This window comes from Callospermophilus lateralis, chromosome 4 (genome assembly GCF_048772815.1).
Source record: "Callospermophilus lateralis isolate mCalLat2 chromosome 4, mCalLat2.hap1, whole genome shotgun sequence".
Classification (NCBI taxonomy): domain Eukaryota; kingdom Metazoa; phylum Chordata; class Mammalia; order Rodentia; family Sciuridae; genus Callospermophilus; species Callospermophilus lateralis.
In genome coordinates this window covers 116,983,454-116,999,762 of record NC_135308.1, presented here as the reverse complement: position 1 = coordinate 116,999,762, position 16,309 = coordinate 116,983,454, and the positions used below count along the sequence as shown (strand labels likewise).

The 16,309-nt window shown below is 36.6% G+C and overlaps 1 pseudogene; it reads right to left on the bottom strand.

Moving 5' to 3' along the window:
- Positions 1 to 3,807: 3,807 nt before the first annotated feature.
- On the bottom strand, positions 3,808 to 4,955 carry LOC143397068 (heterogeneous nuclear ribonucleoprotein A1 pseudogene; annotated as a pseudogene).
- Between the last annotated feature and the right edge of the window lie 11,354 nt (positions 4,956 to 16,309).

Sequence of the window (16,309 nt, the reverse complement as noted above, 5' to 3'; positions counted from 1 at the left end):
TGTTTCAGACACCTTAGTTATGTTTTCAGAATCATCTTTTTTCAGCTTTCTTGAGCTATCATTGACAAGTAAAAATTGTATATATACAAGATGTACAACTTGATATTTTGACATATACACATCATGAAATGATCACTAGCATAAAATAAATCAACATATCCATCATCTCACAATTATCTTTTATCCTTTTTTTTAATATGGGACAAGAACACTTGAAGTCTACTCTCTTAGCAAATTCCAGTTACACAATGTAGTATTGTTAACTGTGATTGCATTGCTCTATGTTAGATCTCCAGAACTTATTCGTTTTGCATAACTGAAACTTTGTGCCCTTTGACCAACATCTCCCCATTTCCCCTATCCACAATCCCTTATGAGCATCATTCTATTTGCTGTTTCCATGAATCTGACGTGTTTAAATTACATATATGAATGAGATCATGCATTATTTATCTTTCCATGTCTGTTTTATTTCACTTACCATAATGTCCTATAGGTTCACCTATGATGTCTAAAATGGCAGGATTGATGTCTTCTTTAAGGCTGAATAATATCCCTTTGAATATATACACCACATTTTCTTTACCCATTCATTCTTCAATGGGTATTTAGATTATTTTCTTTTTTTTTCAAAGAGAGAGTGAGAGAGGAGAGAGAGAGAGATAGAATTTTAATATTTATTTTTTAGTTCTCGGCAGACACAACATCTTTGTTTGTACGTGGTGCTGAGAATCGAACCTGGGCCGCACGCATGCCAGGCGAGCGCGCTACCACTTGAGCCACATCCCCAGCCCTAGATTATTTTCATATCATGGCTATTGTGAATAATACTGCCACAAATATGGGAGTGCAGATAGCTCTTTGTATCACTAATTTCATTTCCTTTGGGATATATGCCCAGAAATAGAATTATTGGATCATACAGTGGTTCCATTTTTAATTTTTCTGGGAACTTCCATATTGTGTTTTCCATAGTAATTCCACCATTTTACATTCCCAGAATATACAGGATTCCCATTTCTCTACATCTTCAGGAACACTGTTAGCTTTTGTAGTTTTTAAAATAGCCATTCTAACAAGTATGAGATGATATCTCAGTGTGGTTTTGACTTGCATTTCCTTAATGATTAGTGATGTTAAGCACCTTTTCATATATTTGTGAGCTATTTGAGTCTTCTTGTAAAAGATACCTATACAAGTCATTTGTCCATTTTTTAATTGGGTTATTTGGTTTGGGGCCATTGAGTTGTTTGGTTTCCTTATATATTAGCTCCTTAACAGATGTATAACTATAAAATATTTTCTTCCATTTCACAGGTTATCTTTTGTGTTCTGTTGATTGTCTCTTTTGCTATGCAGAAGCTTTTTGGCTGGATGTAATCCCATTGTCTAATTTTGCTTTTGTTGCCTGTGCTTTGGGGGGTCATATAAAAAAAATAATCAGCCAGACCAATAGCAAGAAAATTTTTTCCTATTTTTTTTCTGGTAGTATGATGTCAGGTTTTATGGTTAAATTATTTTTTGGTTGATATTTTTGTTTTCTTTGTATAGAGCTGGGATTTGAACACAGGGGCCCATGCATACCAAGCAAGCACTTTACCACTGAGCTACATCCTCAGGCTTATGGTTAAGTTTTAAATCCTCCTTAAATAGATTTCTATGTATGATATGAGATAAGGGTCTAATTTGATTCTTATGCATGGAGATATCAGTTTTTCCAACATCATGTCTTGATAAAAGAATAATTGTTCTTTGTCTCAAAGTATACATATGTTTGTTAAATTCTACAAATATTTATTGAGTGCCAACTTTGTGAAATATGCTCTACTAATAAAAACCTACTAATTAAATGAAGAGTAGGACAAAAACTTTTTTACAGTCTGGTAAAAGATTAAGATATAAATCTTGAAAACGTAAATTTAAAAAAAATTTCTTTTTTTTTAAAGAGAGAGTGAGAGAGGGAGAGAAAGAATTTTTAATATTTATTTTTTAGTTATCGGCGGGCACAACATCTTTGTTTGTATGTGGTGCTGAGGATCCAACCCGGGCTGCACGCACGCCAGGCGAGCGCGCTACCGCTTGAGCCACATCCCCAGCCCCTAAAAAAAATTTTCATTGTAAGTATAAAATTTTCACTGTAAGAGACATACAAAATGTTATAGTGGCGTAAAGGTACTAGTCACGAGTGGTATGTGAATGAAAGTTTTATGACAAGGGTGATTTTTAAGGAGGTCCTGGAAAGATAGGTAAGATTTTGATAGGAAGAGATGGTTGAAGAAAGATTTCTGCTCCGAGAAATATCAAAGATCAAACCAAAGAATTCAGAAAGTGGGGCTTTCAGGAAGGAATCAGTATGCCTATTTAATTAATTATAGTGTCCATAAAGGGGATAGAGTTGGTGATATAGATTAGAAAGCCTGGGGTAGCAGACTGAGGAGTTGAGACTTGTGTTCAAGTCTATCTAGCAAGTAGCCTATTAGATAGGATATTTTGAATGCATGATTTGCATTATGTTTGAGGGTGATTCATCTGCAAAGATAGTAGAAGGGAGAGGGATCCAAAAATAAGGCAGAAATCTGTGAGTTTTTTTTTTAAATTTTTGTTTTTTAGTTTTAGATGGACACAATATCTTTATTTTATATTTATGTGGTGCTGAGGATCAAACCCAGTGCCTCATGCATGCTAGGTGAGCGCTCTACCACTGAGCCACAACCCCAGCCTGATATCTGTGAGTTTTACTAAATACTATGTTGAAAAAAATAATGCACTGGGAGGAGGCAATACTAAGGAGGAAGATTAATAGAAGTAGTACTTTAAAAGTTTTCTTGGGGCTTAGAAATGTGTTACAGTTCAAGGAGGAGAGGAATGAAGGCAGACATTAACTGAACACCTATATGACACAGGCACTGGGCTCCGCTATCCTGCTAAGGAATGCAGGCAAGTTGAGAGGTGAAACAAAGATATCTCCAAGGCTCTCAGATCAGATGATGGGGAAAGTGCTTGTTTTGGGAACAGAAATGGAGAAGTTGGGAGATACTTTTATTTGGATGTGTTGAACTTGATATTTTGGTGGTGCTACAAAATTTATGTAGGTGATGCTAGAAATTGAAAATAAAAGAAGCAAGCCCAGGAGCCATGCCTGAAAGCATCTAGGTAGTAGAGAGAGGAAAACTGAGGATCATATCACCAAAAGATAGCTTGTAAAGAGAGAAGGATTCTGGGCAGAATGAGACTGTAGATAACCCTTATCACCCTCATTGCAGACACTTTTGAGTGATAAGCATGTACCAGGCTTCACACCAAACCATTTTCATGCATTAATTGTCACAATAAAGGACTATGTGAAAGTTATAAGTATGACTAATTAATTATTAATATACAATTAATAAAAATTAATTTTCCAGAAATAAAATCCCACATGATTTCATGGTATGAAGTAAAATCATTTTTACTTAAAATTTTATGTATGAAATCTTATGAGTGGAAATCTTATGTATAAAAATTTTATGGTATGAAGAGAGGGACGGAGAGAGTATCTAGGAAGAGTAATACATGCTAACATCTTTCATTTTATTTTATTTTAAAAAAAAGACACATTTATTCAGCGTCATGATCAGACTATTACATTTAGCAATCAACAGCATGGGTGCAAAAAAAAAAGTCTACATTAAAACCTGTTATACAATTAGTCACAAATACAGTCCTTGAGTTTTTTTGCCCATACACATGAGTATTGCCTAAACCATGTCTTCTTTGTAGCAGCTAGGCCCTGCCACCACTGTGCTTGACTGAGTTATAACCTGTAGCTTCCCTGTTACTTCTCTGGCTCTCCTCTCCTGCTAAGCTTGGTTTCTTACCTGGCAGTATTAAAACCTTCTGCCACTGCCATAGCTACTGCTGCTGCTGGAACCACCATAGCCACCTTGGTTTCTTGGTTTGGCAAAATATTGGCCTCCACCGCCGTAAGGTCCAGAGCTTCTGCCTCCAAAGTTCATGGGTCCAAAATTTGATGACTGATTATTGTAACTGCCAAAATCATTGTAGCTTCCACCACCTCCAAAATTGCTTCCACTACCACCCCCAAAGCCTCCTCTGCCTCCTCCATTGTTATAGCTGTCATAGCTGCCACTCCTGCCATAGCCACTGCTTTGGTTTCCATAACCCTGTCCACCACTTCCATAGCCTCTGCTTCCTCCAGAGTAACCACCATAACAGTCATCATTACCAAATCCATTCTAGCCATCCCTGCTGCCACCATATCCACCACCATCACCACGGCTGCCACCAAAGCCAGCATGACCACTGAAGTTCCCTCCATGACCAAAATTGTCATTTCCACCAAAACCACCTCCACGACCACCACCAAAGTTTCCAGAACCGCTTCGACCTCTTTGGCTAGATGAGGCACTAGCCATCTCTTGCTTTGGCAGGGCTTTCCTCACTTCACAGTTGTGGCCATTCACAGTATTTCTGAATGACAATCTTATCCAAAGAGTCATGGTCATCAAAAGTTACAAAAGCAAAGCCCCTTTTCTTTCCACTGACTCCATCAGTCATGATTTAAATAACTTCAATTTTCCCATACTGTTCAAATAATCTCATAGGTGATGTTCTTCGGTGTCTTCTTTAATGCCACCAACAAAGATCTTTTTCACAGTTAAGTAGGCTCCTGGTCTTTGAGAGTCTTCTTTTGAGACAGCTCTCTTTGGTTCCACAACTCTTCCATCCACCTTGTGTGGTCTTGCACTCATGGCTGCACCCACTTCCTCCACAGTGGCATAAGTGACACACACAAAGCACTTGGTGTTTGGGTCTCTCATTACCACACAGTCCGTGAGTGTTCCCCATTGCTCAGAATGGCTTCTCAGACTCTCATCAGTTGTTTCAAAACTCAGCTCTCCGATGAATAGCTTCCACAGCTATTCAGGCTCTTTAGGGGACTCTGATTTAGACATGACAGCAGCAGGAAGGTGCTTTCTCGGCGGTGTCCACAGGCAGAAAGGAGTCAGCTAACCAACCTATCCACATGTTAACATCTTCTTCAGAGAAAACTGAGTTGCTCCAACTATTAATCATTAAAATAGAAAGTCAGTGTGTATTAAAAATTTTTGAAGGGATATGGTATATCTTTTAATTCCTGGAAAGAAAAAGTGGAATGAAAAAAAAAAAGTAATAATACAGATATAACAGTTACGTATGTTTATAATCTAAAAACACAACTCTAAAATACATATTTTAAACTGTTAGCAATACATTGATGCTTGCAAATCCATATGCATAGTGAAATATAAACAAACCCTTATATAAACTTCCATATCAAATAAACAAATATACAAGGATTTAAATGATATGATTTAGTACTGGGGATTGAACTTAGGGGCACTCAACCACTGAGTCACATTCCCAGCCCTATTTTGTATTTTATTTAGAGACAGGGTCTCACTGAGTTGCTTAGTGCCTCACAGTTGCTAGCTTTGAACTTGTAATTCTCCTGTCTCAGAGTATGACATGACATGATGTAAAAGTGTGAACATATATATACACAGACACATACATAATTGTAGATGAGTATTGTTTTCAAATGTCTCTGGAACATCATCAAATAAATGGATTTTGGATCAGAGAACAAAGATGATTTCAACAAAATTAAAACAACAACATTCACAAAGTCATAGTCTATAAACACATTGTAAAAAAAACAAAAAAATTTTTAAAAATTTTAATAACTCTTAAAGAGGAAATTTAAACTAAAGTTACAAAGATCCATAAAACTGGTCTACAGACTCAACATAATCCCTGTCAAAATCTCAGTAACTTTTATTACAAAAAAAAAAAAAAAAAATCCTCCAAAACAAAAAAGCCCGTCAAGCCAATCTTGAAGTTCTTTTAAAAATGCAAAGGACCAAGAATAGCCTAAACAATAGTGAAAAAGGAGAACTAAGCACAGCATTCACACTTCCCAATTTCAAAACTCACTATAAAGCCACAGTCAGCAAAACAGTGTGGTCCTGACATTAAACACAGACATATAGGCCAATGGACTACGGCCAATTGATTTTCATCAGGGTGCCAGTATGTTCAATGGGAAAAGAACAATCTTTTTAACAAGTGGAGCTGGGACAACTGGATATCCATATGCAAGAGAATGACATACAAATATATACAAAAACATTAACTCAAAATGAACCAAAAGCCTCATGTAAGAGGTAAAACTATAAAACTCTTAAAAGAAATCAAAGGCCTAGATCTTTGTGACTTTAGTTTAGGCAATGAGTCTTAGCTATGACATGGAAAGCACAAACATAAGGGAAAAAAAGACTGCGTTTAAAATTAAAACCTTTGTGCTTCAAAGGAAACAATCAACAAAGTAAAAATACAACCCACAGAATGGGAGAGATATTTGTAAGTTGTATATCTGATAAGGAAACACACACACAAACATTTTATATACAACACTCACATTGCTCGTGGGTATGTAAAATGATAGAGGCACTTTGGAGGAAGTTTGGCATTTCTTCAGAAGGCTAAACACAGGATACCAGAGCAATCAGTGGAAATCCTAACATTTCTTCAAACAGCTTGACAAGTTTAATTATTGAAAAAGTCTGGGTTGGAGGAAGTGGCTCATGTGTATGGCAGCCCAAGACCCAGGATTAGGGTTACCCACCCATCACAGGCGTGTCTGGGTAACAATGAATCTGATGCAGTAAAATGCCTCTGGCATAGTATGGCTGACCAAAATGTGTGTTTCTGGTAAAGAGGGGGGAGGGGAGAAAGAAGCAACTGAACTGTGTATGCCTGTTTATTACCCTAACCTCACTAAGCAGAGATGTCATTCTGTATATTCCTTGGGAACATTAAGACCAGAAGTTGAGCAAAGAGGCCAAGGGATGTTTAGGAAAGATCTTTCCCATGAAAACCAAAGAGCATGGAAGTTGCATTTCCTCATTAATAACTGATGAAAGGACATAAAGATTTTGCAGGATCTAGATATATACTACCAAATTTCTTTCCAACAGGATTTTTACTAAAGAAGTGTGAGAATGGCCGGCTTATTGAACCTTCAACAGGTATGCCAGCCACTTCAAGGTGCCTGTGTAGTTTCCACTCATCTCTTTTTCATAACAGAATTATGATGGAGGGGGTGTACCCTGTTTATAAATTCTCTTATAATTAGGGATGACGACATGGAACACTTTTTATCAAGGAGATTTGAAACAGAAGTTTGCCAGTGGTGTCTAGACAGTTTTTCTTTCTTAACTTATATGTCATCCCTTCTGCTTTCCCTCCCCCTTCTTTTTCCTGTCTGGAATACAGAAGTGATGTTTGATGTGGAAGCATCCATCTTGCGACCTGAAGAATGAGAACCACATGCCAAAGATGGTGAGACAGAAACATATAGGTTTCTTGAAGTCATTCTTAAGCAGCAACATCAGTCCTGCTCTATCTTTTCTATGGCTCATGCTATTCATTCAGACAAAAAGACAAAATTTGCCTATTTAGTGTTTTTAGCTTTGAATTATATTTTCTTATATATTTATCTGGTTTATTTGCAAATGATCTTGTTTGAATCTTTCCATAATCTTTGATTTTAGATGTGTTTCATTTAAATAACTGGATTTTATTTTCCATACCAATCTGAGTCTTAGACTTTTCGCTAAGAGAATTAAGCTTAATTACATTCACCAGTACAGTACAAAATTTTGCACTTACATATTTAGTTCCAAGATGTAGGCATTTATCTTGAATTAGTTTATCCAAACTGGAAATGCCATCGGCTTCTGTAAGAGTGCTGCAAGAGACCCACTCAGCCGGAGATTTCCCACCACCAAACAGATTCTTTTGCTCTGCTTCCCATCCTTTCCTCTTAATAGTTTTCTCTACCCCCACATGTCCCATATGTCTCCCGGTTTTATGTCCAAAGAGAAAAACCACTTATCTGTGGGTCCTGTTAAATAAACACAGGAGAAGACGTAAAATGTTCACAGCGTTGACTGAATATCCATGTGCCTGTGAGATGGACCAGCTTACAGAGCTGGGTGGTTCATGGGTCAGGATGAGGTCCTACAATTGGGCCAGCTTAGGTCAGACAGTCGTTTCTTCCAGGTAAGATCATCTGTCAACAGTGATATCTCTATTTGGAGTCTATATTTAGAGTAGAATAAGGGGATGGTTGCTTTTCCCAGAGAAATGAAGGAGTGCTGGGTAGAAAAAGCAGCAAATGACCATTTTAATTGTTACAGAAATAAAAAAGTCTATTTTATACTTCCCGAGTTTTAATCCCTTTCCTCTTCTTAGGTATGGACCATTAGTTTGCTCTTTTTCTCTGCACTAGTTGAGAAGGGAAACATCCTGTTTCAATTAAGTCATCCCTAGGCCTTTACCAGCTAATTTCTAAAATCAAGAGAACACCCTTAAGGATGTGACACCCAGGGCTTTGATTTTCTTTGGGGAAGTTTCTCTTTTCTCTCCTCGGTTATTTTATTTATTTTTTATTTATATTGTAGTCATAAACTGCATTATTATCTTTTGTTAAAAGACTTTATATAAAGTCTCTGCTTCGAGGAACTTCATTTTAAATTTATAGACCATTTGAACAAATTTAATTATCTATGTTTAACTTATTGATCACCCCAACCCCCTTTTAGCCAACACTTTTCTCGAGTCTAAGTTTTGATTGGATTTCTCAAGCAGGACTTTAGTACTTTTATTTGAGAAGACATTCTTGTTTCTGAATCCTTGAGGACCTGAAAATGTCATTCATTCTACCTGATTATATATGACTGGTAACTAAGGGTGAGTGAAACCTCAATGACTTCAGTTACTGAGTCACAGGCACTGTCAATGAGTAATGATCAAGTAGCAGGATTGCTATATTCTATCTTAATTCATAGGAGGTCAGGATTATTTTGTTTTTAACAGAAACTGATTGTATCTTTTATTTTTCCATATATTTAGATAGGATTTTCCTCATTTAATATGTTTTCCTGGCTATTTTTGAGGGAATTTAGAAAAGAACTATCATTGCATCTCTTATCACTATTTTTAGCAGAAGTTGAAATTAGCTCTGTGATTCTATAGCTGAGTGCGGTGCCTTCAGAGTATAAGACAAGAAAATATACACTAAGGCTTCCTGTGCTTAGGTCTGGCCAACAAGGCCCTGACATAAAGGATTGTACTGATCAGAGTCCAATGTAGTGGTCAAACAAGCACAAAGACAGACTAGATAGGAAGGCAAATAAAATTGCAACAGGTAGACATTTCAAAAGAACAGAGAGAAGTAAGAAATTGAAAGTTAATATTTGAACAAAGATAAGTTCAGTAGGAGTTAAATGATGTGATAATTAGAATATCAGGATTCTGTGAAGAAAAGGAGAAATATCAGAATTGGAAATCACATTGTATCTTAGTAACCTATATTCAAATTTTATTGGAATCCTGTAGTCAACATCATTTTAATCTAATATTGTGTCATGTTTCTACCATATAATTTTTTTTATTATTTATCTCTGACTTTTACCCATGTTACACTGCACTTTCTACTAACTAGACTCCTAAGCAACCTGGTTTTTGAATATTCATTTTCCATGTAAGCAATACTATAATGCTTTTGTAATTATGCAAATGCATTGAGAACAGTGTGCAAGTCTGTTCTGAATTGGAGAATTAAACGGATAGACTAATGTTAACTCTGACTTCGTAAACACTTGCTTTATGTATGCCACGGAGCATACAGACTCTGATGAAAAAGCTTTTCATGATTCCCTGATTACATAATTGAGCTTTATAATTTATATCCTACTACATCCCCTGCAAAAGATTTCATGGGCTGCTTAATTGTGGTTATGACATAGTCCAGACTCAAATTCTGGTGTTGTAATTCCAAGTTGTGTACTTTGTACGATTCTGCATTGCATCTTACATGCTCTGCTAGACAGTAAATTCCTTGAAGGCAGACACTGAGTAAATATTTGTGGGATCCATATATTTAAAAGGAGTTGTATAAAATGGGGTTATGGCATAAAGAATTAATTCCACTGTTAGGATATAATTCTGAGTTTTCAGTATTTAAGTATATTCTTATTTATTATTAAAGGTACCATTAATACTGAAACCAACTGGAAATAAAGGATGAAAAATCAAAATAGGAATTACATGTGTGTTCAAAGACATTCAATCAGAAAAATAAAAACATCCTTCTTCACTAAACTGTGTATGTAGTCATTTTGAATTAAACTCCTCTCTTCAATTTTACACCAATCTGAACTTATACACGCCCATCTACATATAATTGCAAAATTGGGGACATTCTCTATGGATTTGTATCTTATTCTCATTAAACATTGCACCTTGAACATTCCCCAGGCTAGTCAATTTAGTTATACAGTTAATAATCCATAGTTGCATAATATTTTATCTGCCCCCTACTGTTGAACATTTATCTCGTTTCTAATGGTTTTGATCTTGTTAATATGCTGCAAAGAACATCCTTGCTCATAAGTCTTTGTTTGAATCTTTGATTGTTTTGTTAGGACAAATCCTTACACCACCCAGGTTTTTAGCAGAAAACTGATGGCCTAGTCAAAGAGTTTAATCAAGATACGTTAATGAAGGGATCAGTTATAAAACTCCACATCATTTTCAACCACAGAAATGGGATTCTAAATAGAATAAGTTATATGCCATGTGTGTATACTATGTCAAAACTTACCTCTTTCATGTTGATCCAGCTTTTAGGATTGTATCATCTATATTTTAAACAGTTAAAAATTCCAAATATTTTATTATGTAACTATCTGTTGGGATGCCTTCAGTGGCAAATAAAAGAACATTTAACTTTAAGAATAATAATAATTAAAAACAAGTGAGAACAGGGTAAAGGGAATTAATAAGGAATAGTGAGACACTTAGGGAAAAGCTCTTCCCACAGCTATACCTGAAGGAGAAAGGGAAGGTTACAGCACCACCAGCACATAGAGAGAGCCTCTGCTACAGAACCAGGAGGCTCTAAAGGGATCTGTGACCTCAGAGCCATGCTTTTTCAGGTGTAGTCTTGGACCACCAGTATCAGAAACACTGTTAGAAATGGAAATTTGTCGGCCTACTCGGCCTACTCCTTTCTACTGAATCAGAAAAGAAGCTCCCGAGAGTCATGACTTACAGGAACAAAGCCACCACAAAACCATGGCTGCCAAGAGGGAGCCCATGGGGGTAAGTATATTCAATCAGAAAAATACAGCCCAAATCTTCCTCTTTCTCCCCATAGCTCCTTTCAGTGTCTTTCTTGGCTAAATCCAACTAGAAGCTTCAGGGCAAAGGATCCCATGATTCTAACCCATAAAAGACACCAAGGAGGACAGAGGGTGGAGTAATGATGTGGAGGGACAAGAGAAGAATAACCAGTCCAGTCAGTAAGTGGAAAATTTCTGAGTTAAATATTGTACACATTTTAAATATCTTAATGCATGTTTTTCATAAAGAACTCATGAGTAGCTGGGTGTGGTAGTGCACACCCGTAATCCCAGCAACTCAGGAGGCTGAGGCAGGAGGATAGTGAGTTCAAAGCTAGCCTTGGCAATTTAGCAAGGCCTTAAGCAACTTAGTGAGATCCTGTCTCAAAATAAAATATAAAAGTCTTCTTTGACTTCTTTCTTTAGGGTTCTGTCATTTTCATTATGTAGATCTTTCACCTCTTTTGCTGATTGCCAAGTATTTTATTTTTTGAGGCTATTATAAATGGGATAATTTACCTCATTTCCCTTTCTGAGGATTTGTGACTGATATATAGAAATGCCTTTGATTTATGTGTGTTGATTTTATATCCTGCCACTTTGCTGAATTCATTTACTAGTTCTAGGAGTTTTCTGGTGGAACTTTTAGGGTCTTCTAGGTATAGAACCATATCATCAACAAATAGTGCCATTTTGAGTTCTTCTTTTCCTATGTGTATCCCTTTAATTTCTTTAATCTAATTGCTTGGGCCAATATTTCAAGAATTATGTTAAATAGAAGTGGTGAAAGAAGGCATCCCTGTCTTGTTCCAGTTTTTAGACAGAATGCCTTCAATTTTTCTCCATTTAGAATGATGTTGGCCTGGGGCTTAGCATAGATAGCCTTTATGATGTTGAAATATGTTCCTATTATCCCTAATTTTTCTAGTGTTTTGAGCATAAAGGGGTGCAGTATTTTGTCAAATGCTTTTTCTGCATCTATTGAGATGATCATATGATTCTTATCTTTAAGTCTGTTGATGTGATGAATGACACATATTGATTCCATATGTTGAACCAACCTTGCATCCCTGGGATGAATTCCACTTGATTGTGGAAATTGGGAATAGAACCACCATTTGATCCAGCTATTCCTCTCCTCAGTCTATACCCAAAGGACTTAAAAACAGCATACTACAAGGACACAGCCACATCAATGTTTATAGTGAAAGGATAAAAGAAATTGAAATTAAAATGTAAAGGACCAGGTTTTGTAAAGTTTCTAAGCTGCACTCAGAACCTGAAATTCCTGTGGCAGTTAAGACAAATTCCCGGAACTGCCCATTAGATGTGTGTCGAAATCTTCCCTGACCACTTAACAACCCCTTCCCAGAAACCGTGCAGCTCAGCACGTATACATCTCAGGGCTTCAACCAATCAGTTTAAATGTATACCCCTCCTCAGGGCTAACCAATCACACCCTGCCCGACCTGTTCCCGCCGATGAATGTGCTAATCATGTTTTAGAGTTGTTGTTTGATTTTCCCTCGGTATATGATGATTTGCTAAAGGAGGCTATGATGTATATAGAGTCCCTGCCCTCTCCAAAGAATGTATATAAACTCTGCTCAAGTTGTTCTCGGGGCTCTTTGTTCTCTGCTCTTCTGAAGTGAGCTCTGAGCCCCAGCATGCTGGACCCTCAATAAACCCTTTGCTATTGCATAAGACGGTCTTTTGGTGGTCTTTTCCTCCGACGTTCGCCCGACCTTTTCATCACAGCACAATTCACAATAGCTAAACTGAGGAACCAACCTACATGCCCTTCAGTAGATGAATGGATTAAAAAAGTGGCAATGGAATATTACTCAGCAATAAAAAGAATAAAATCATGGCATTTGCAGGTAAATGGATGGAGTTAGAGAAAAGAATGCTAAGTGAAGTTAGACAATCTCCAAAAGCCAAATGCCAAATGTTTTCTCTGATATAAGGAGGCTGATCCATAGTGGGGTAGGGAGAGGGAGCATGGGAGGAATAGAGGAACTCTAGATATGACAGAGGGGTTGGAGGAGAAGGGGGTGGGTAGGGGGTTAGACATTATGGTGGAATGTGATGATCATTATTATCCAAAGTACATGTATGAATACATGAATTGGTGTGAATATACTTTGTATACAACCAGAGATATGAAAAACTGTGCTCTATATATGTAATAAGAATTGTAATGCATTCCACTGTCATATATAAAAAATTTTTGATCTTGTTATATTTAAAAAATAAATAAAATAAAATATAAAAAGGGCTGGAGATGTTGCTCAGCAGTTAAAAGCCTCTGGATTCAATTCCCAGTACCAAAAAAAAAAAAAAAAAGAAGACGCATGAATCAACACTTTTGCTAGCAGTGGCTCAATTTCTTAATAACTTTTGGGTATGATTATTTTAAAATGTTTGTTTAAGTTTTGTAAAATAAAAATAGCATCTTGGTCTTATTTTAATTTACATTTCTCCACTTAAACTGAGATTATATTTCAAACGTATGCTTATTGCCTTTGCATTCTTCCGACATATTATTTATTTATGTTCCTTGCTTATTTTGCCATTAGAGTGTTGTTTTATTTTTCTACTTTGGAAGAGCTCTTATATTTCTTCTCTCTGTCATACTTATTACAGGTATTCTTCTCAGTTTGCCTCTTGTTTTTCATGTTAGATATATAAAAACTTTACATAGTCTAGTATTTAACCTTACTCTTTGGAATGTATTCTTTTGCTTGTTCAGCCTGTAGGAATAGGCTTTAAAAACTATTTCTTTGGACCATAATCATGATTGATAGGTTTGTATATCATTCCTACTGCTGCTGTAGCAACTTGTCACACAATTAATGTCTTAAAAATAACACAAATTTATTATCTTATAATTCTTAAAGTATCTTACAAGGGAGCTGACAAGTCTAAAATGGTTCTCTCTGGAATAAAATCAAAAGTGCTGGTGGGGGGTTCATGATGTGCTATAAGGTTGGAGGTTGAGGGGAGAAACCCTGTACTTGCCTTTTTAGCTTCTGAAGGATGCCTATACTCGGCAGCTTGTGGATCTTTCATCTACTTTCAAAGCACTTCAACCCAGTCTCTGTTTCTGTTGTTACATCTCCTCTAACTCACCCTCCTGCTACCCTTTCACTGACAAGTTCCCTTGAAATTAGTTGGACCCACAAGGGTAATATCACCATCTCAATATCCTTACTGTAATCCCATTTGCATATAAAATAACATATCCACAGGAAAGTAGGATGTGGACATGCATAACTGGGGGGCCATTATTCTGCTAACACGAGCAATTACACCCATCCTAGCCACCTTGTCAGCATGGGTATAAAAGTCCACATAGGTGCCCTGCACTTACTCTCCATTTAATTTTTCTCCATTAAAAATGTTGAAGACCAGCCTCAGGAACTTATCCTCATGTTACAGCTTTTAAAATGTATAAAAATGAGCTGGGTGCAATGGTGCATGCCTATAATCTTAGGAATTTGGAAGGCTGAGGCAGGAGGGGCATTAGAGCAGATTATGCTAAGTGAAGCCAGCCAATCCCTAAAAAACAAATGCCAAATGTCTTCTTTGATATAAGGAGAGTAACTAAGAACAGAGTAGGGACGAAGAGCATGAGAAGAAGATTAACATTAAACAGGGATGAGAGGTGGGAGGGAAAGGGAGAGAGAAGGGAAATTGCATGGAAATGGAAGGAGACCCTCAGGGTTATACAAAATTACATACAAGAGGAAGCGAGGGGAAAGGGAAAAATAATACAAGGGGGAGAAATGAATTACAGTAGAGGGGTAGAGAGAGAAGAGGGGAGGGGAGGGGAGGGGAGGGGGGATAGTAAAGGATAGGAAAGGCAGCAGAATACAACAGACACTAGTATGGCAATATATAAATCAATGGAAGTATAACTGATGTGATTCTGCAATCTGTATATGAGGTAAAAATAGGAGTTCATAACCCACTTGAATCAAAGTGTGAAATATGATATATCAAGAACTATGTAATGTTTTGAACAACCAACAATAAAAAATGAAAAAATTTGATAAATGTGCAAAAAAAAAAAAAAAAAAGATCTAGGCCAGCCTCAACAACTTAATGAGACTCTGCCTCAAAATGAAAAATAAAAATGGTTGGAGATGTGGCTCAGTTGTGGAAAACCAGTACTGAAAAAAAGGAGGAGGAGGAGGTGGAAGAAGAGGAAATTCTCCTTTATGGTAATGAATGAATGTTTGTTTGCTCTTTCACCTATAACGACTCTGCTTAATGGTGGATATACAAAGAAAAATAGGGTATCATCTTTTCTCTCAAGGTCAACAAGAAAAACCAGTTCCTGTAATCATTGTCATGTTTTCAAAAATAAAAAAATACAATCGGAAGTTTGCTTGCTGGTCTTCTTTCTTAACATGTAAGGTCACTAAGAACTTGAATTCCATGTATTATATATGTATTTGTGTATGTTTATATGTGCACTACATATTCTGAAAAAAGCATTTGATACAATAAGCAAAACATAGTTTCAAATTTTGACTCTACCATCAATTAATGCATGACTTTATGTGAAAAATTCAACAACTAAAAGGCTTAGTTTTCATATTTGTAAAATGTGGGTAATATTACTCACATTACCAGGACTTTGAAAGGATTAAATGAGACAACATACGTGCTCTTAATGTCCCTTAAAATACATGTAAGGAAATTTAGTCACCAATGTGACATTAAAAGGAGGGAGGTTTTAGGAATAACTAGGACATGAGAGCTCTTCCCTTATAAGTGGATTAGTGCCATTATAAAATGCTTTTAAGGAACTAGCCTCATTTCCTTTGCCCTTTTTCCCTTCTACCAAATGAGTACACAGCATTTAAAGTGCCATTTTGAAAGCCAAAAGTAGACCTTACTAGAAACAATCTGTTAGCTGCTGGACCTTGGACTTCCCAGCCTTCAGAACTGTGAGAAAAAGGGTTCTGTTCTTTACAAAGGTGCCCAGTCTTAGGTATTCTGTTATAGCAGCAACACGGACTAATACCATGTGGAAATCACCAAGAATAGTCCGGTATGTAGTGAAGCCTC